At 44.0% G+C, this 21,510-nt stretch overlaps 1 protein-coding gene across 2 annotated transcripts in view; it reads left to right on the forward strand.

Annotated features, from left to right (window-relative positions):
• Nucleotides 1-3,640: 3,640 nt before the first annotated feature.
• The window catches only part of LARP4B (La ribonucleoprotein 4B), a 91,202-nt gene continuing 73,332 nt past the window's right edge, over nucleotides 3,641-21,510 (forward strand). Inside the window, exon 1 of one of the 2 annotated variants that reach the window (XM_061436548.1) lies at nucleotides 3,641-4,267. The gene's annotated coding sequence lies outside the window, so the exon portion shown is untranslated. Of the gene's footprint in view, nucleotides 4,268-4,877; nucleotides 4,967-21,510 lie in introns of those variants that run through there. The other variant, XM_061436549.1, reaches the window with a different exon arrangement.

Consider the following 21,510-nt stretch of genomic DNA (forward strand, 5'->3'; position numbering starts at 1 on the left):
GACGTCAGCAGGGCACCATTACAGGAGATGCCAACTTTCACCCCTCAGTTAAGATAGGGTCCATCATATTTATCCACTGTTCAGATCAGTTCAGTCACTCATTCATGTCCGACTCTTTGCGACCCCATGAACCGCAGCATGCCAGGCCTCCCTGTCGATCACCAACTTCCGGAGTTTACCCAAACTCATGTCCTTTGAGTCGGTGATGCTATTCAGCCATCTCATCCTCTGTCGTCCCAATCTCCTCCTGCCCTCAATCCCTCCCAGCATCAGAGTCTTTTCAGATGAGTCAGCCCTTTGCATCAGATGACCAAAGTATTGGAGTTTCAGCTTCAACATCAGTCCTTCCAATGAACGCCCAGGACTGATCTCCTTTAGGATGGATTTGTTGGATCTCCTTGCAGTCCAAGGGACTCTCAAGAGTCTTCTCCAACACCACGGTTCAAAAGCATCAATTCTTCGTCGCTCAGCTTTCTTTATAGTCCAACTCTCACATCCATACATGACCACTGGAAAAACCATAGCCTTGACTAGACGGACCTCTGTTGGCAAAGTAATGTCTCTGTTTTTTAATATGCTGTCTAGGTTGGTCATAACTTTCCTTCCAAGGAGTAAGCATCTTTTAATTTCATGGCTGCAATCACCATCTGCAGTGATTTGGGAGCCCCAAAAATAAAGTCTGACACTGTTTCCACTGTCTCCCCATCTATTTCCCATGAAGTGATAGAACCAGATGCCATGATCTTAATTTTCTGAATGTTGAGCTTTAAGCCAACTTTTTCACTCTCCTTTTTCACTTTGATCAAGAGGCTTTTTAGTTCCTCTTCATTTTCTGCCATAAGGGTGGTGTCATCTGCATATCTGAGGTGATTGATATTTCTCCTGGCAATCTTGATTCCAGTTAGTGCTTCTTCCAGCTCGGTGTTTCTCATGATGTACTCTGCATATAAGTTAAATAAGCAGGGTGACAATATACAGCCTTGACATACTCCTTTTCCTATTTGGAATCAGTCTGTTGTTCCATGTCCAGTTCTAACTGTTGCTTCCTGACCTGCATATAGGTTTCTCAAGAGGCAGGTCAGGTGGTCTGGTATTCCCATCTCTTTCAGAATTTTCCACAGTTGATTGTGATCCACACAGTCAAAGGTTTTGGCATAGTCAATAAAGCAGAAGTAGATGTTTTTCTGGAACTCTCTTGCTTTTTCCATGATCCAGCAGATGTTGGCAGTTTGATCTCTGGTTCCTCTGCCTTTTCTAAAACCAGCTTGTACATCTGGAAGTTCAGGGTTCATATATTGCTGAAGCCCAGGTTGGAGAATTTTGAGCATTACTTCACTAGTGTGTGAGATGAGTGCAACTATGCGGTAGTTTGCGCATTCTTTGGCATTGCCTTTCTTTGGGATTGGAATGAAAACTGACCTTTTCCAGTCCTGTGGCCACTGCTGAGTTTTCCAAATCTGCTGACACATTGAGTGCAGCATCTTCAAAGCATCATCTTTTAGGATTTGAAATAGCTCAACTGGGATTCCATCACCTCCACTAGCTTTGTTCTTAGTGATGCTTCCTAAGGCCTACTTGACTTCACATTCCAGGATGTCTGGCTCTAGGTGAGTGATAACACCATCATGTTTAACTGGAAAAATACCTTTTCCCCCTTTGAAATCAATAACTTATAAGCAACTAAAAAGCCATGAAATGGCATACACAACTTTTTACTCACTGATTTTCAGCATTCACTGATGACTCTTGCCAGAATAAATGCTACCATAGTTGCAACATGGTAATTTAAAAAATAATTAATTCCTTCTCCATTCATTAGTCAGCCTTCTACTCTAAGGAACACCTTTCCCTTTTTCTTCTGCATCTCTATCACTTTTTTTACTTACTTATTTATTTCTATTTAGTAAGAACTCATGCAATCTTTTATTTCCCAATGCATTCTAATGTGTTACTGTCATATTCAGTTTGATAGTTCCATCTAATTTGACTAAGTTAGTTCCTTATTGCATTTCTACTTCAATGACTTTTTGGGGCCAGAGATTCTCTGTGAACTTAAAACCTTTTACAAGCCCTCTTTTGTCTCCTAATAAAAATCTTGACTCACTAACAAATTCAAACATCCTAAGCGGTTTAGAAGACCCTTGGGGTTCTTACCATGCTTACCCCTCCAGACTCCCATGCCTTCCACCCACCTTACCAGATTGGTTTCATGCTTTGTCATGTTCAACTATGTCCTCTCTCCCTGCTGGAAGTTGTGTTGACAGCCCCTCCACTGCGGTCTCTTTGGCCTTGGTCTACTTATCTCTTTATTTGATTCCTTCCCAAGCTGGCTGCAGACCCTCCTGTGTGCTTGCTACCTGGGCAATCCGTGCACATACCATGGTAATCCTTACTCCTCTTTATCCCTTGCTATCTGTTCATCTGTCTTATGGTCAGTGCTGCCCTGGGGCATCTCCCCAGCACTTGGCACAGACCTTGAGTACAGCAGGGATGTGGTGAGGGCTACCAGGGCCCAGGAGGGAAATCAATTTTCTGAATGGAAAATATACAAATGATTGACACTTGTGTAACTTGAAAAATAAGCTAGACTTTACCAGAAGTGGAAGCAGAAGGACACCAAAAGACCAACGTGCTCAGGAATGAAGACACTCCACTCAAAACTTCGTGAACTGCAAACACTCTAGAACTAGCGCTCCTCGCTTTGTTCTGTTCCCTAACAGGACTTAGCACACTCCGGTGACTACCTGCTGATTGGTCTTTTAGTAAACGGTAGGGTCATAGAGTGTAAAGCCTGTGTGTCATTCATATTCACACCCAGAGACTACCCCAAGGCCTTCAAAAATGCCTGTTAAAGAGAATGGATTTGAAGGTTACGGTATCTAACCCTAGGGCAAGAAAAAAAAAAGGGGGGGGGGGCTACTGTGAGCTAGCTTGTGAAGGGTGTGCTAGCCCATGAAAGATAATTTGGACTTCACCCTCTGGGGCAACCAAGAAGTCTCAACTCAGAGGGGGATGGTTTTAAAGGAAAAGTAAGCTGGCATGGTGAATGGTGGGTAAGATCAGCTGTGAGGCTACTAAAACTAACTGGGAGAGAAGTAACAGCAGGCAAAACCACCAAACGCGGGAAAAGGAAACAGCTTTTGGATAGAATAGGTAGAACTTGTAACTGTTTTAGATGAGAGGTGGTTTTTTAAAAAATTGATCTTATCTTTCTAAGTAGAAATGCCATAAAAATTCACTGTGGTATATTTAACCTCACACCCTAAGGTGAAAATGGGTGCTTCTTTTGAAGTACAGGTTAAGATAATCACACAAGAAAAAAAAAAAGCCAGTTTTGATTGTTTGGGATCACACAACATTAATGGAAAGTAAGAGACGTCATTTTAATATAAAGCATTCTCCTATCCTTTAATCTCTTTTGTACAGGAATTTATCGGTGCATCAAAATTTCTGCCAGACGCAGACACAGGCAGACAAAATGGAGATCTAACTTGCCAACTTCGGAGGGTTCCCGGGTTTTCAAAGGAGGACCACATCACCGCGCCTGGGGATGACTTCCTGGGCCCCAGTCCGTGAGGTCCCATGTAGAGGTTCCTCAGAAGGGCTCCGCAACGTAGGCAACAGGTTCTCTTGGAAAGTGAACTCCAAAGGTGACTTTCTCCTCCTGAAATATGTATTGACACATGCTTTGAATCTTAGAGGAACTCTGTCTTACATGATTATCTTAGGGACATTGCCACGAGTAGCACTAGTGAAATGGCAAGTTTCTCAGAAGGGGTGTGACAACGTATCCCAAAGCAGAAAGTCAGCGCCCAGCACCGGTTGTCGATAAGTGATCTTCCCAGACCTGACGTCGAAGTCGGATGCGCGCCTTGTGGGTGTCTGGGCCCTCAAAAGGCAAAGCTAAGAGGCGCTGGTGCACGGGTGAGGCTGGTCGGGGGGACCCTGAGCAGGCTTCAGGCCGCAAGCGTGTCTGCACAAAGCACGGCCAGGCGCAGCAGGCACGCCGGCAATCAGGCTTAAAACCGGTGAACACACTTCACTTTGTTTCCCCTCCCCTCAGAATGGGTTGGGTAGGTGGCACCAGCTCGGGTTTGGGAAGACGTCCCCAGTCTTCGGCATTTTCTCTGAAAGCGCGGAGAACGTAGCCGGCTGACGGGCAGTGGGCGCCGCCTTCCCCTTCTCTAGAGCGCGCTTTGGGGTCTTTCCTGACCCAACCACCGGACAGCCGTACAGTCTCGGAGCGGAGTCTGATCTCGGGGAGAGGGTGAGGAGCCGGGGTCCGGGGCCGAGGGGGACTTGGGTAGCGGCCCTCTACTGACGGGGGCGGGGGCGGGCTCAGGGCCCTAGGGTGACTGGCGTCGGCAGTCAGGGTCCCTGAGTGAAAGGGGCGGAGTCAGGGACCCCAGCTGACGCGCCTCCTTCAGCTTGAGGCGGGGGGCTGAGCAGACAGCGTGCGCGGGCTGGGGCGGGGGCTACGTGCGCGGGGCGGGCCTGCGTGCGCGCCCCCACCAATCACAGGAGCCACCGGCAGGGGCACGCGCGCCTAGAGGCCTAGAGGAGGAGGCGGACCCGGCGCCGCGCTAGGCCAATCGAGACGCCATGTCGACATGACGTAAGGGCGCCGAGCGCCTGTCGGCGGACCCAGTGGGGAGTAGCGGGCGCGCGAGCGCGAGGGGAGGGACTTCCGGCAGGTCCCGGAAGCGGGAGCTGTGTGTTCTCATGCGAACGGGAAGGAGCGTTGGGGCGCTGGAGTCGCGAGGTTGAGACCTTTTCGGCCTGAAACGGGAAGGAGCCGCTGCTGTCCCGCCGTCAGCCCGCGCCGCTCCGACCCCCGCCGCTCGTCCGGGCCGGCCGCGCCCCTGCTCCCGCCCCTCCCTCACAGCCCGTCCGCGTGTGGCGCGGTCGCCGGGCACCGGGGCTGCGGCGGTCGGCGGCCGGGCGGCGGCGGCGGCGGCGCTGACAGGTGAGCGCGGCGGCGGGCGGGCCGCTCTTCCCCGCTCACGCTCCCGCCGCGCCGCACCCGGCCGCCGCCTCGGACCCGCGCCGCGCCCGCCTGTCACGGGCCGCCATCTTCCCGGAGGACGCGGCCGGGCAGGGCCGGGCTGGCGCAGCCGGGCCGGGGCGCGGGCCGAGGGGCCTGGGTGCGCGCCGGGGCCGGGTCGGGGCGGCGAGCAGGGCTGGGTCCGGGCAGGGCCGTGCTGAGGTCTTGGGAGCCGGGGCAGGGTCCGGGCAGCGCAGCCGTCCAGCCCGCACTGCGGCGGCCTCGCCCTGCCCTCCGCCCGGGCCCGGGATCGCGGCCGGCCGGGCGGGGAGGGCCCGGGTCCCTCGGACCAGGAAGTGGAATCCTGTTGCTTTGGGTGTGCTTGGGACGCGCCCACTCTCCTCTGAGAGGCTTGAGCACACGCACACTCTGGAAGAAATGGGAAAAAAATTCTAAAGATGCCCTGTGCTCGAGGAAGGGGCAGGTCGGGAGTCTCTTACCACCTGCTTCTCAGTCGTGTCCAATCAGAACGTAAAACTTAAGACTTGTTCAGACTTCACTGTAATTTTGTATTGCAACTTTCCGTGCAGGTCATCTTGTTTTCCCCCTCATTTCTACGTAAAATGGTCTTTAATTTAGGCTGAGTTGAAACTTGAGAAGATTTTCTGTAGAGTAGCTATCCTGTGCGTTCGAGACCCTCTGCTTGGCTGCGCTGTAACTTGCCCTAAATGTTAAGTGGAAGCTTGAAGTTTTGGAGAACTGAAGGAACGCGAAGATTTCCCTGAACTGTGCAGGGAAATGAGATATTTATCTGGTCTCTTATTTTGTGTTAAGTATATAAAATGCTTTTGAGATAGGTTCTGAGTTGTAGTTTGCAAAGACCACAGTGGGAAAGAGTGATGTTCATTTCTGTGGAGGTCAGTATGCGCAGTGTGCAATTTGCATACTTTCCCACCTACCTGGCTCCTTCTAATTTACCGTCGAGGTACTTTACAGAAATTGAAATGGTTGTGGCTTGTCAATTTTTCTCTGTATTTAATATTCTGCAAGGCAATTTTGTAATCAGGCTATATGAAACCGCTTGATAGAACTTTGCTCGAGTTGCTACGGTGAAATACTTTCTCAAAGGCATCAGATTAGCGTCTATTTATCAACCATACATTTGATTTGTGTACTTAGCTTCGAAACTTACATTTAGAAATTAATTTCATCCTGTATTTTGAAAAGTTGATATGAATTTACTTTTTAAGGAGAAAAAATGGGCGTGTGAACGAAGAGAGGTAGACATGGTTTCTTATTGATTAGAAATTACTCTCTGGGTGCTTCTCTTTCTTATCTGAAAGAGGGATAGTAATAATAACAGCTTCATAGGGCTATTTGTAACATGTTGATGTTGGTTGTTTTTAATATTTTGTTGTATTGTTAAGTTCTTACTTAGAATTTGGAAATGGTGTTTACCTTATTACTATTGTCAATATTCTTTTTGTGGCTGTCAATTTTAATTTATTAACAGAATTTTTTGTTTTTTAGTTTATCACATGCATTTGGGCAGAGAAAGTAAGTTCCGAGGACAGGATGTTTATTTGGAGAAAAGAGTTTTACTATATTTGAGTAATAGGGAGAATGGATAATTTGAGTACAGAAATTTCTTGGCATTCATATTTATGTGTGTTGTTGAAGAATAGCTGCAATTAAATGGCAGCACCTTTAGGGAAAATTTTGATTTTATTTAATGTTCCTAGGGATTGTACTTCTAAAAAATTGAGATTTGGATAATTTATTCATACTAATACGGTTTTCACAGATAAGCACAAATTTTCATAAATGCATGTTTAAAATCTGTGGAAAGAAGTGTTTACACTCTTTTTTTAATGAAGCAGCCTTCATATATCATAAAGTAATTCTACAGTACATACTGAAGTGCAAGATGGGAACATCATGTTTTTAATGGTAATAACGATAATGCCTTAAAGTAGCCCCACTACTCTACACAGATTTCAACAATCTTACAGGTTTTTACAGTGATAGAGCTGCAGTTGATGTTACCCACCAAGAAGTGGCCGACAAACTCTTTTCACCATTATTTCAGAGTGTCCTGCTGGAGTTAATACTTCCTATAGTGAAAACTAGGATTATAATCTAGGTCTTCTAATTTAAGTAACGTGTTATCTTTATGATGGTTCCTTGAGGTTGCAAAACTATATATATATTTAGATCTCATTTGCTTTCATCCTAATGGGTAAGGCACAAGTTTCAAATTGGGTTTCATGCTTGTACTCTGTTGTAGAGTTCTCTCATATTTAAGGATTTTTTTTCAGATTGGTAAATGCAAGAAAATTACATATATTGTGATTCCTCCTATGAGACCATTGATTCAACTTTTCTAATGAAGAGAAGAAAATAAGCAGTAAATTTGTATTTATTAAAAGTACATTGTTAAATAGACACTGCTGCAGGGTTGGGTCACTTAAATGCTGTTTTTGTAAAACTTTATTCCTGTAAAGAGTTCTCCTTTTTCTGTAAGAGCTAATTTTAGAGCACAGTAAAGGAGGCACAGCCTTCTGAGAGGGTTACACTCACCCGACCAGATTTTAATTTAGTTCAGTTTGAACTTTTTGCTCCTAATTGTTGCACTTGTGCTATGTTTGAAGCTACTCTACTCCTAAAGTTATCTTGATTACAAAATGAATTTTTTTTTATTAGAATGTGGAATTGTAAGGTAGACAACCATTAGGGTCTCTTACTAAAAGGGGGAGAATAATTCCAACATGGAAATGAATTTTTCTTCATGTTCTAACACTTTTATTTTTCCCATGTGTAAATGTCTTTCTTATGATCAGGCAAAATGATTGACTCAGCTTGTTTCTCCTTCCTTCTCACTCTCCTCACCCACAGAGCCCTGTACCTTTTGTCACTTCATTGCCTTTATAAACTCTTTGGCCATATTTTCTAAAGCTGTCGTGACACCTTTGTACTCAGGAAGGGTTGCAGGTGAGTGGTGCCTGTTATGCCTTGTGTCATGGTCTGGTTCCCTCTTCAGTGTCAGCCCTGCTTCCCTGCTGTAGCGAGACCTGGGCCACAGAGTGCATTCTGTAACATGGAGAGCACTTCCTACTTAACTTAAATTCAGTCAAGTCTTCACTGAAAATGTTCTTTATGAAATATGACATGCAAAAGTTTTGGCTCAAAAACTGGTAAATTAGGGTGGTATTTATTCGTGGGATAAAAATAAAATGCTCGTTTTTATTTGCACACACCATTTTTGTCACGCTGTAGCCAGAGATTGCTTTAAAGGCATATCCTGAAGCTTTAAAGGCCTTTTTGAAAACTCCTCAGTGACTGTCCCCCACCTAACTAAGATGTACCCGGGGCCTTGCCACGTCTGCTTTCTCCTTGCCAGCTGGACCACCCTTTGTTGGCCTTAGCTGACCACAGCCTTTCCCCCCAAATCTTGGTGTTGTCTTTGCTGTCTGTAGTTTCTTTGCCTGACATTGAAGGCCTTTTTTTTTTTAACTTCACTCCTTAACCCATCTTTATAAAAGTATTTCAGGAATCCTTGCCTTAATTTTTAAGGTTGTGCTGAGCACTTTCTTTTGTGTTTCCGTAGCACTGCAAGGCATTGCACTCATTAATTAACATAAGCTCCTTGTGGGGGAGATCCTTTTGTGTCCCTAACCTCTGCCCAGCCCAGGACCACATACACTACAGATGTTGTAAACTTTGTTTTTCTGGAGGGATAAAACACTTCCTACTTCAGTTTTAGAATTTTTTGCATGCTTTCATGAACAAACAGGAAAATCTTTACTCGAAAAGAATTCAATAGAAAATGCATAAAACATCATACTTAACAAAATGTTAACAGACTTGATAGCTATATGCAACGCATACAGTATTGTAGGTGGAATGATTTAACTAGGTGATCTCTTGAGAATATTCTTTCTCAGTCTTTAAAAATGTGCACCTTTTGAGAACAAATTTCTTTCTGTATTTTGCTTTAAATTAAATTATATCAGCCAAAAACAAAGCAGTTACGATAATGAAAATGTATTTTTAAACCTGAGTGGATTTTTCCATTTTTTATTCTCTATTGAGAATCATTGCTCCAGGACCTGATGCAAAGCAGGACTGCTGAGAGGAAACGCTTCATTCATTCCTTCTTTGATCAACCAGACATTAGCAGTACAAAGATGAATGCTACCGGAGCTTTTCTCTAAGGCTTGTGGTCTAGAAGGAAGTAATACTGTGAGTTGTTTTACTTGAAGTAAAATAGACCTGCATTTGGACTCTTGAAGCTTTTGTACGTGAATCTTGTTGAGGACTCTGCACCGCACATTTCCTCGAGCAGCCCCATCAGGACAGTCATGTCACTTGCATGGAGGGTGGTAGACACCCCTCATCCCTCTTTCCTGCTTTATTTTTGTTTGTATCACTTAGTACCTCGTTATAAGATGCCTTGTAATTTCTGTATCCCATGTACCTTCTGTCTTCTTGTACTTGAATGTAAACTCTGCAGTCGAAGGTTTGTCTCTTCTGTTCATTGCTGTGAACCCAGACCTTAGAACATGGTGTCCACTAAATAATTGATGAGTAAATACCACGGTTGTACTGGTGAACAAAAAGGGATAAGCAGTCCTCACTGTGAGGCAGGGAGACAGTCAGTCATGTTGTGCCAGGAGGTCATCATGTAGCCTTGCATGATGAAGCGGGGGAGGGGCCTTCCGAGCAGAGCATAAGGGTGCAGAGGCTGAGCTCAGAATTCCTTTGGAGAGGCTGCCCCCCAGGGAGGTGAGTGAGGCAGCAGAGGGTCCTGGGTGTCTGGAGCTCCTGGCGAGGGTGAGAACTGTGCTCTCTCTCCTAAGAACAGTGGGGCGCAGTCAGGAGGCTTTAAACTAGAGATTTGTGTGACTAGGATTGCCTCTTTTAAGTGGTCCTTCTGCTTTACTGTGAGTTATGTCCACAGGGAGGGATGGCTGCACATAGACTGGTATTGCTCGACCCCAGGGTGGCAAGCCCTCTTGCTTTCACTTGTGTTTATCACAGTGGAACAGTCGAAGCCCTGGTCTAAATGAAGGATACGATGCTTAGAATCCCTTTCACTTGTAATGAAGGATACGTTGCTTAGAATCCCTTTCACTTGTATTGCAGATAATCGCATGTGTGTAAAAGATACTTTAAAAATATGCCTTAAGTCTGCTAGTGTTTCTTGTTTAAAATATATTTGTTATTTCAGCTTTTATTAAGGCAGACTAATTAACAGATTCCTTTTTTAGAAACATCTCTGAAAAACGAGGACATTTTGTTTTCAGATTTCAAAAAGCTTTGTATTATTGTCAGGCTCGAAAATGCAGTGATTAAAAGCATAGTGACCAATTGGATATAGATTTACAAATTGCTTCAGTAGTGGTTATTTCTTGCTTAGTATATTAAACATTCCCTTTTCAAATATTTTTTAAATGATCAAGTCCTTTAAAACCTCTTCTCTAAGTACTTTATACTTTCTGAACATTTTTATTTGTTGATTACATATGTCTCTGTATTTTGTTGTTGAGATTTTTACCATCTGTATAATGTCTTGCAGTGTACAGTTGATCCTTGGACAACACAGGGGTTGGGGCACCAGTCCTCTGTGCATTTGAAAATTGGAGTAGAACTTTCTGGTTGGTTCTCTGTATCTGTGGTTCCACTCCTGTGGACTCAGCCAACTTTGGGTCATGCAGTACTGTAGTGTACATTTATTGAAAAAAAAATCCATGTAAAAGTGGATCTGAATAGTTCAAGCCTGTGTTGTTAAGGGTCACTTTTGTGTACGTGTGTGTTTGTGTGTGTGTATGTTATAAACAGTGCAGGTAGCATGTACTGTAATCCATTGCAGGCTAGCTTCTCACAGCTCCCATGGTCAGGGAATGCCAGCAACCTTTAAAAGCAGACTTGAAGTCCTTGTGAAGAGAGTTGCCTTTTAAATATCTGGACAAGGCAAAAGCATTTTGTCTTGTACTTTTTAGAAGGTGAAAAGATTTAAGCAGCTGATTGTCATTTAGTGCAGAAGCTCAGTGTGGAAAACCTTTGGGGTAAACTTTCCCTGGTACTTTTGTAAGGTCCTTATTTCATTTGAGTTCATATCTGTATCTCCAGCGATACTTCCTGTCAGACTAGAATGCTATTTCCAGTTTCCCTTCGTAGGTCACTTGGAGTACCGACCGTTGCACAAATGAGTAACTATGAATCAGCAGTATTTGCTTCTTCACACCTTAAATATCTAGGGAGGGGAAGGGCAGTCAGTGAAGACGGAAAGATGCAGTGAGTGAAGCAGCTCCTAGTACTTGCTCCCTGTGCCTGTGGCCCTTAGTTTTTCATAGCTCTTCCCATTTCTTTGTATACGTTGATGAGTTTTCCTACATTCTGCTGGAATCATTATCTTTCAGGGCTCAGTGCAGGAGAGTTAACCTAATCATGAAAGGACCAGAAGTAGAAATAGGATCGTCAAATAAAACTACAGAAGCATTCAGGCACACAGAATTTGAAAGCCTGTGACTTGGAGAAACTTCCAGTTAAGAGTGAAATGTTTCCCTGCAAAAGAGTGCTTTGGGATACTAAATGACTTAACTTTTATTTTTATTTTTTTAGATTAATTTTTAATGGAGTATGGTTGCTTTACAGGGCTTCCTTTGTGGTTCAGCTGGTAAAGAATCTGCCTACAATGCGAGAGACCTGGGTTTGATCCCTGATTGGGAAGATCCCCTGGAGAAGGGAAAGGGTACCCACTCCAGTGTTCTGGCCTGGAGAATCCCATGGACTCTGCAGTGTTGTACAGTCCATGGACAATGGACTCTGCAGTGTTGTATAGTTGTCCAATGTCCAACTGTACAATGTTGTGCTAGTTTCTACTGTATAGTCGAATGAGTCAGCCATATGTATACAGATATCCCCTCCCTTTTGAACTTCCTTACCCTGAATGACCATAACATTTGGTTTTTTCTGTCATGGACACTCTTAGCATACTGTTCCTTTGATGTTTAGAATGTCAAGAGTATTGTTTTTATTGTGGAAGTTTTTAATCTTTTAACCTAAAGTGTTTCATGAAATCACAAGATTATAGGTCAAGATGAAAACGCTATAGGTCAGGTGTTTTCCCAAAGTCACTGCTGCTGCTGCTGCTGCTAAGTCGCTTCAGTCATGTCCGACTCTGTGTGACTCCATAGACAGCAGCCCACCAAGCTCCGCCGTCCCTGGGATTCTCTAGGCAAGAACACTGGAGTGGGTTGTCGTTTCCTTCTCCAATGCGTGAAAGTGAAAAGTGAAAGTGAAGTTGCTCAGTCGTGTCCTGTATGGCCACAAATCACATTATAGTGATGCCCCCTTGTCTATGGGGAACACTTTCAGAGACTCCTGGTGGATACCTAAAGCTGTGAGTAACGCTGTAACCCATATATATACTATTTTTTCCTATAAGTACATACCTAGGGTAAAGTTTAATTTACAGATGAGGCACAGTAAGAGATTAACAACAATTAATAAAAATATGACAATTATAACCATATACCAAAATAAAAATTATGTGAGTGTGATCTCAAAATGCTTTATACAAATTTAATACCTTTTCCATCTTTGCTAGTCATTTTTCAAGCACAGTGGCTATAACTTTTGCACTTTGAGGTGCAACAGTAAAACTAGCACAAATTTCTTTTTCTTTCACAGTTTCACAGTATTCATACTGTAGATATTAACCTCAGCATACAATTTTTTTTCCTTTACTAAGTCAGAAACTTTTACCTTTTCACTTACAGAAAGCACTTTACAGCTTCTGTTTGGCATATCTCACTTGCCAGCATCATGACTCTTGCGCTTTGGTTGTTGTTCAGTTGCTTAGTTGTATCTGACTCTTTGTGACCCCATGGACTGCATGCCAGGCTTCCCTGTCCATCATTTCTCACAAGCTGTTCAAACTCATGTCTATTGAGTCGATGATGCCATGCAGCCATTGCCCTTTGGGGTAGTTATTAAATAAGAGTCCCTTGAACTCTAGCGCTGTCACACTGTGATAGTTGATGTGATGACCAGCTGGCAAAAGAGTGACTAACAGGCGGGATACGCTGCACGCAGGTGTGAGTCACGTCCGGGCGGGTCAGTGCAAGATCAGGTCCTGCTCTGCAGACGTGCACCATTGAAAACGTATGCATTGTTTTCCTGGGATTTTCCATTTGATGTTTCTGGACCGCAGTTGACCCTGGGTGACCAAAAACATGGAACACAAACTATGGATCAGGAGAGAGTCCTGAGCTAGCTAGTCAGTTTACAGTTTGGGGTGGAGTGTGGTTAAGCTTATTGATAATTTGTGAAGAATAAGTGTTGCTGTTCAGTCGCTAAGTCGTGTCTGGCTCTTTGTGACCCCATGGACTGCAGCATGCCAGGCTTCCCTGTCCTCCACTGCCCCCCAGAGTTTGTTTAAGTTGATGTCCATTGAGTCGGTGATGCGTCTTGTCCTCTGCCGCCCCCCTTTTCTTGCCTTCAATCTTTCCCAGCATCAGGATTTTTTCCAGGCTCTTCAAATCAGGTGGTCACAGTATTGGAGCTTCAGCATTAGTCCTTCCAATGAATATTCAGGGTTGATTTCCCTGTAGGATTGATTGGTTTGATTTCCTTGCAGTCCCAGGGACCCTTAAGAGTCTTTCTTCTTCAGCACCACAGTTTGAAAATATCAGTTCTTTGGCGCTCAGCCTTCTTCATGGTCTAATTCTCATATCTGTACATGACTACTGGAAAAACCGTATCTTTGACTCTATGAACCTTTGTGGGCAAAGTGATGTCTCTGGTTTTTAATACGCTGTCTAGGTTTGTCATAGCTTTCCTTCCAAGGAGTAAGTGTCTGTCTGTACCAAGTGTTTAATAATAATTACCAATACACATAAAGCAGCCTTAATTCAGTTACATGGAGTAGTTTGTTTTTTATTTATGCCATTGTTCAGTTCAGTTCAGTCGCTCAGTCATGTCCGGTTTGTGACCCCATGAATCACAGCACGCCAGGCCTCCCTGTCCATCACCAACTCCCGGAGTTCACCCAGACTCAGGTCCATTGAGTCAGTGATGCCATCCAGCCATCTCATCCTCTGTCGTGCCCTTCTCCTCCTGCCCCCAATCCCTCCCAGCATCAGAGTCTTTTCCAATGAGTCAACTCTTCTCATGAGGTGGCCAAAGTACTGGAGTTTCAGCTTTAGCATCAGTCCTTCCAAAGAAATCCCAGGGCTGATCTCCTTCACAATGGACTGGTTGGATCTCCTTGCAGTCCAAGGGACTCTCAAGAGTCTTCTCCAGCACCACAGTTCAAAAGCATCAATTCTTCAGCGCTCAGCCTTCTTCACAGTCCAACTCTCACATCCATACATGACCACAGGAAAAACCACAGCCTTGACTAGACGAACCTTACTTGGCAAAGTAATGTCTCTGCTTTTGAATACGCTATCTAGGTTGGTTATAACTTTCCTTCCAAGGAGTAAGTGTCTTTTAATTTCATGGCTGCAGTCACCATCTGCAGTGATTTTGGAGCCCAAAAAAATAAAGTCTGACACTGTTTCCACTGTTTCCCCATCTGTTTCCCGTGAAGTGATGGGACCAGATGCCGTGATCTTTGTTTTCTGAATGTTGAATTTTAAGCCAACTTTTTCACTCTCCTCTTTCACTTTCATCTAGAGGCTTTTTAGTTCCTCTTCACTTTCTGCCATAAGGGCGGTGTCATCTGCATATCTGAGGTTATTGATATTTCTTCTGGCAATCTTGATTCCAGCTTGTGTTTCTTCCAGTCCAGCGTTTCTCATGAGGTACTCTGCATATAAGTTAAATAAGCAGGGTGACAATATACAGCCTTGACGTACTCCTTTTCCTATTTGGAACCAGTCTGTTGTTCCATGTCCAGTTCTAACTGTTGCTGCCATTGTTGCTGCTGCTGCTGCTAAGTCGCTTCAGTCGTGTCTGACTCTGTGCCACCCCATAGATGGCAGCCCATCAGGCTCCCCTGTCCCTGGGATTCTCCAGGCAAGAACACTGGAGTGGGTTGCCATTTCCTTCTCCAATGCATGAAAGTGAAAAGTGAAAGTGAAATCGCTCAGTCGTGTCTGACTCTTCGCGACCCCATGGACTGCAGCCAACCAGGCTTCTTCATCCATGGGATTTTCCAGGCCAGAGTACTGGAGTGGGGTGCCATTGCCATCGTTACCTGCCTGTAATTACAAGACTGAGGGGGAGCTTTAATCCTTTTAAACTATTTATGTAATGTTTGATGTGGATGAAATAACACTTTGAAGTAAGTCATTTTCTGAGATTTTGCATTTTGGTCTAGATTATTTTATTAACTGAGATTTGATAATAGCTTCTGAAAACAACTTCCAAAAGTGTAGTATTGTGGTTATTTTCTTAGGATGTTAGAGCTCTAAAGATTCAGAGACGGAAGCCCACAGAAGTAAAATTAATTGGAAGTGCAGATCACAATAAACTGGAAAATTCTGAAAAGATGTGAGTACCAGAAAACCTGATCTGCCTCTTGAGAAACCTATATGCAGGTCAGGAAGCAACAGTTAGAACTGGACATGGAACAACAGACTGGTTCCAAATAGGAAAAAGAGTACGTCAAGGCTGTATATTGTCACCTTGATTATTTAACTTCTGTGCAGAGTACATCATGAGAAACACTGGGCTGGAAGAAGCACAAGCTGGAGTTAAGATTGCCGGGAGAAATATCAATAACCTCAGATATGCAGATGCCATCACCCTTACGGCAGAAAGTGAAGAGGAACTAAAAAGCCTCTTGATGAAAGTGAAAGAGGAGAGTGAAAAAGTTGGCTTAAAATTCAACATTCAGAAAACAAAGATCATGGCATCTGGTCCCATCACTTCATGGGAAACAGATGGGGAAACAGTGGAAACAGTGTCAGACTTTATTTTTTGGGCTCCAAAATCACTGCAGATGGTGACTGCAGCCATGAAATTAAAAGACGCTTACTCCTTGGAAGGAAAGTTATGACCAACCTAGATAGCATATTCAAAAGCAGAGACATTACTTTGCCAACAAAGGTCCGTCTAGTCAAGGCTATGGTTTTTCCAGTGGTCATGTATGGATGTGAGAGTTGGACTGTGAAGAGAGGTGAGTGCTGAAGAATTGATGCTTTTGAACTGTGGTGCTGGAGAAGACTCTTGAGAGTCCCTTGGACTGCAAGGAGATCCAACCAGTCCATTCTGAAGGAGATCAATCTTGGGTGTTCTTTGAAAGGAATGATGCTAAAGCTGAAACTCCAGTACTTTGGCCACCTCATGCGAAGAGCTGACTCATTGGAAAAGACTCTGATGCTGGGAGGGATTGGGGGCAGGAGGAGAAGGGCACGACAGAGGATGAGATGGCTGGATGGCATCACCAAAGCGATGGACGTGAGTCTGAGTGACCTCCGGGAGTTGGTGATGGACAGGGAGGCCTGGTGTGGTGCAGTTCTTGGGGTCTCAAAGAGTCGGACACGACTGAGCGACTGAACTGAACTGAACAGATGATTGGCTGGTGGTAGAGTGAGGACTGTGACTCGCTATGTTCTCCTTGGCCCTAGTATAGAACTCAGTGGGATACTTTTCAGTTTATACCCGAACAGAGGAATTTTAAAAGAAAAATTGAATTGGTAAAAGTGTTAATTTTATGTACACGATAGAATTTTGGGTCAACGTTTTAAAAAAAAATATGCATTTGTTTGGCTGTGCCAAGTGTTAATTGTGGCACGTGGGATCTTTCATTTGTGGCATGTGAACTCTTAGTTGTGAGATCTAGTTCCCTGACCAGGGATTGAACCTGGACTCCCTGCATTGGGAGCTCAGAGTCTTAGCCACTGGACCACCAAGGAAGCCACAGTCAGTATTTTATTGTTTCGTTTTTAAAGCATATTTGTAAAGCAGCCATTGAACTGTGCTTTTTAAAACATTGAATTAATGTATATATTCCAGGAAAATTAAGGGTTTTCTTTGTCATTTTAGATAGTTTAATCTGTTAGCTTTAATCCATTTAAAATCCTTCCTGTTAGCAAGGCACTAACAGGTCTTCTAGTTTGTATTATATATTCAGATTTGTTTTTGAGAACTAGCCTAAGTGAAATTCATTTAAATTCCATGGTCTCCTTCCTGAAGCGTTCAGTCCTTAACATCTGTGTCTGGTGCAGGCCTTGGCCTTCAGGCTTTGGAAGCGGTGCCCATCTGTTCACACCCACCGCGTGTCTGTTCTGTGCAAACAGGGATCTGCCCTGAGCTCTGAGCACTGCTCAGGCTTTCAGACTGGCTCCTCCACAGCCATCTTTGCTAAAATCTGTGCCTTCGCAGCCTGCACTGTTCTGGACTGGAGGCCTGAGCTGGGCCTTCCTCCACAGAGGACCAAGCTGTGACTTGGACCCAGAGCCCTGGCTCTTCCCCCCATTTGTTCTTTGGAGCACCTGTCTTGCCGCTTGGGAAACTGAGGCCTGGAGACAGGTGCCTTATACCACACAATGGCAGAAGAGCAGAAAATGGGGTTTGCCTGACTTCTTCCATATCCACTGCAAATAGTGCTCAAAGCATGGGTGTCTTGCATAAAGGTGTCTTAGGTCTAGTAACCTGGTAGATTTGAGAGCTGTAAACACAGCATAGCTAAGCATCAGAAATGCTGGCTTTAACTAGAAAGTTTTAATGTTAGTTTTATAGTGATGATTGTTGAGATTGTGGGAGCCCACAAGACTGAGAGAAGGTTATTTACCTTGCTGAGCAGTAATTCAGAATTATTGGCGGTGATTCTGGTTCTCCTAGTTGCTTGGAACTTTTATTGTGATGTTACTTATTTTGTCATCTGTTAGAGTATTATCCTAAGTGGGCTAGGACTTGTGATCCTGTTGGAATAAGTAGTAGTATATCTTTTTAAGTTCGTAACTGTGGAATGTAAATTTTTTTTTGTTTCAAACATGGTATCACTTTTTCAAGGAGAGCTGCCTGTTAGGGGGTATTTGATGTATTTTAATATTAACCGATTTGCTGTCCTTTTGGTGAACATGAGAGTGTGTTCAGTTGTCACACCTCATCTCTCAGGCTGGTGGTTAGAGTGTGCTTGGACTCTGTGCTACTTTCTGAGTACAGTGTTGCACAGGTTCTCCCGCTGTCCTGTCTGGAAGTGGAACCTTCCATAAGCCAAAATAAAGAAGCAATTACCTTAGGATGCATCTTGTTCAGAGAAGCACAGAATAGGTGGACACACTGCTCACAGCCGGGTGTTGGCCGGATGCTGAGTCTCATGTCTTGGGGAAGGAGCTTGGAGGGGTTGCTCACTGCTCAAGTGAGCACTGCTTCTATAGCTTTGCTGCAAAACAGACTCAGAAAGCTGGTTTTGATTTTCACAAAGGCAGAAATTCTCTTCAGATCTCTTGGTTAGCAAAAACAGGACTAATATAGGCCCTTTGTACAAGTGAACTTTGGCAAAGTGGGAGACTTCTGTGTTTCATGGCTCCCTGGGGCCAGTGCCTGACTCACTGCCACTCGTTTGAGCTCGTACCCTGTGCTGATGTGCCCTAAAGACGCTCATGGGAGGTAAAATCACCCCTGCGGAGTGGAGTCCCCTCTGTTATGTCCTCCTCCTGTGCTCTGCTGGGTGGCGAGGGTGGACTTGCATGAGGAGAATCCTCAGGCTCCTGGGTCGGTGTTTAATGTTTCTGGTCTCCATCCACTTCTTCCAGTGCAAGGACTCATGACTTTCAGTGTATTTTCAAAAGGATCTTTTACTTCTGCTCTTAATACTAATAGTAGATCTTGTGTGTTTGCCACCTAGGAACTTCTTCTGTGAGTTGTTACTTTGAGAATTAAATGGACTTTTTTACTATCACTATCACTTTGCATTTAACTCTTCTCTATGTTCAGACCCCAAGTGCATACTTACATGTATGCATACATAAACACACAAATATACACACAGAAATGTAACAACAGAATGAGAAAGACGAGAAATCTCTTCAAGAAAATTGGAGATACCAATTTCATGCAAGGATGGGCACAATAAACGACAGAAACTGTAAGGACCTAAGAGAGGCAGAAGAGATTAAGAACAGGTGGCAAGAATATAGGGAAAAACTATACAAAGAAAGGTCTCAATGACCTGGATAACCACACTGGTGTGGTCACTCACCTAGAACCAGACACCCTAGAATGTGAAGTCAAGTGGGCCTTAAGAAGCATTACTATGAACAAAGCTAGTGGAGGTGATGGAATTCCAGCTGAGCTATTTAAAATCCTAAAAGATGATGCTGTTAAAGTGTTGCACTCAATATGTCAGCAAATTTGGAAAACTCAGCCATGGCCACAGGACTAGAAAAGGTCAATTTTCATTCCAGTCCCAAAGGAGGAGAATGGCAAAGAATATTCAGACTACCATACAGTTATACTCATTTCACATGCTAGTATGGTTATGCTCAGAATCCTTCAAGCTAGGCTTTAGAGAACTTCCAGATGTACAAACAGGTTTAGAAAAGGCAGAGAACCAGAGATCAAGTTGCCAACATCTGTTGGATCATAGAGAAAGCAAGGAAATTCCAGAAAAAACATCTTCTTTTGCTTCATTGACTACAGTAAGGCCTTTGACTGTGTAGATCACAGCAAACTGGAAAATTCTTAAAAAGATGGGAATACCAGACCACCTTACCTGTCTCCCGAGAAGCCTGTATGTGGGTCAAGAAGCAACAAGTAGAAGTGAACATGGAACAATGAACTAGTTCAAAATTGGGAAAGGAGTAAGACAAGGCTGAATATTGTCACCCTGTTCATTTAACTTAAATGCAGAGAACATCATGTGAAATGCCAGGCTGGATGAATCACAAGGTGGTATCAAGATTGCTGGGAGAAATATCAACAACTTCAGATACGCAGATGATACCACTCTAATGGCAGAAAGTGCAGAGGAACTAAAGAGCCTCTTGATGAAGGTAAGAGTAGTGAAAAAGCTAGCTTAAAACTCAACATACAAAAAAACTAAGGTGATGGCTTTATTTTTGGGGGCTCCAAAATCACTGCAGATGGTGACTATAGCCTTGAAATTAAAAGACGCTGACTCCTTGGAAGGAAAGTTATGACCAACCTAGACAGCATATTAAAAAGCAGAGACATTACTTTATCAACAAAGGTGCATCTAGTCAAAGCTATGGTTTTCCCAGTAGTCATGTATGTATGTGAGAGTTGGACTATAAAGAAAGCTGAGCGCTGAAGAATTGATGCTTTTGAACTGTGGTGTTAGAGAAGACTCTAGAGAGTCCCTTGGACAGCAAGGAGATCCAACCAGTCCATCCTAAAGGAGATCAGTCCTGGGTGTTCATTGGAAGGACTGATTTTGAAGCTGAAACTCCAGTACTTTGGCCACCTGATGCGTAGAGCTAACTGATTTGAAAAAACTCTGATGCTGGAAGGGATTGGGGGTAGGAAGAGAAGGGGACGACAGAGGATGAGATGGCTGAATGGCATCACTGACTCAATGGACATGAGTTTGAGTGAACTCTGGGAGTTGGTGATGGACAGGGAGGCCTGGCGTGCTGCGGTTCATGGGGTCACAAAGAGTCGGACACAGCTGAGCAACTGAACTGAACTGAAGGTGATGGCATCCATTCTCATCACTTCATCACAGCAAGTAAATGGGGAAAAGAGTGGAAGCAGTGACAGATTTTCTTTTCTTGGGCTCCAAAATCACTAGAGTGACTGCAGCCATAAAATTAAAAGACACTTGCTTCTTGGAAGGAAAACTATGAAAACCTAGACAGGAAATAAAAAGCAAAGACATCACTTTTGCCCACAAAGATCTGTATAGTCAAAGCTATAGTTTTTCTGGTAGTCATGTATGGATGTGAGAGTTGGACCATAAAGAAGGGTGAGTGCCTAAGAATTGATGCTTTTGAATTGTGCTGGAGAATGCTCTTGAAAGTTCCTTGGACTGCAAGGAGATGAAACCAGTCAATCCTAAAGGAAATCAGTCCTGAATATTCGTTGGAAGGACTGAAGCTGAAGCTCCAGTACTTTGGCCACCTGATGCAGAGAGCTGACTCATTGAAAAAGACCCTGATGCTTGGAAAGATTGAGGGCAGGAGGAGAAGGCGGTGACAGAGAATAAGATGAATGGATGGCATCACTGACTCAGTGGACATGAATTTGAGCAAACTATGGGAGATGGTGAAGGACAGGGAAGCCTGGCCTGCTGCAGTCCATGGGGTTGCAGAGAGTTAGACATGACTTAGTGACTGAACAACACATACACACCCATTCACAAAGCCTAGAGAGTATCAATTACAGTGAACTCACAATAGTTTTACCATTGTCTAAGAATGTTGTGTTTTCCCACATTAACACATCTTCTGGAATATGCAGCAACAGAAGCTTTCGCTTGGAATCATCTTAGTTTTTGCACTTTATGTTTTAACTACAAGGAGTTTCCTCCCACATGTTTAGTGGGTGAAAATGAAAATGATTAAGCATATTTCCCTGGATTCTGCTCTGCTGGGTGTTGTATCAGG

Source organism: Bos javanicus, chromosome 13 (genome assembly GCF_032452875.1).
Source record: "Bos javanicus breed banteng chromosome 13, ARS-OSU_banteng_1.0, whole genome shotgun sequence".
Classification (NCBI taxonomy): domain Eukaryota; kingdom Metazoa; phylum Chordata; class Mammalia; order Artiodactyla; family Bovidae; genus Bos; species Bos javanicus.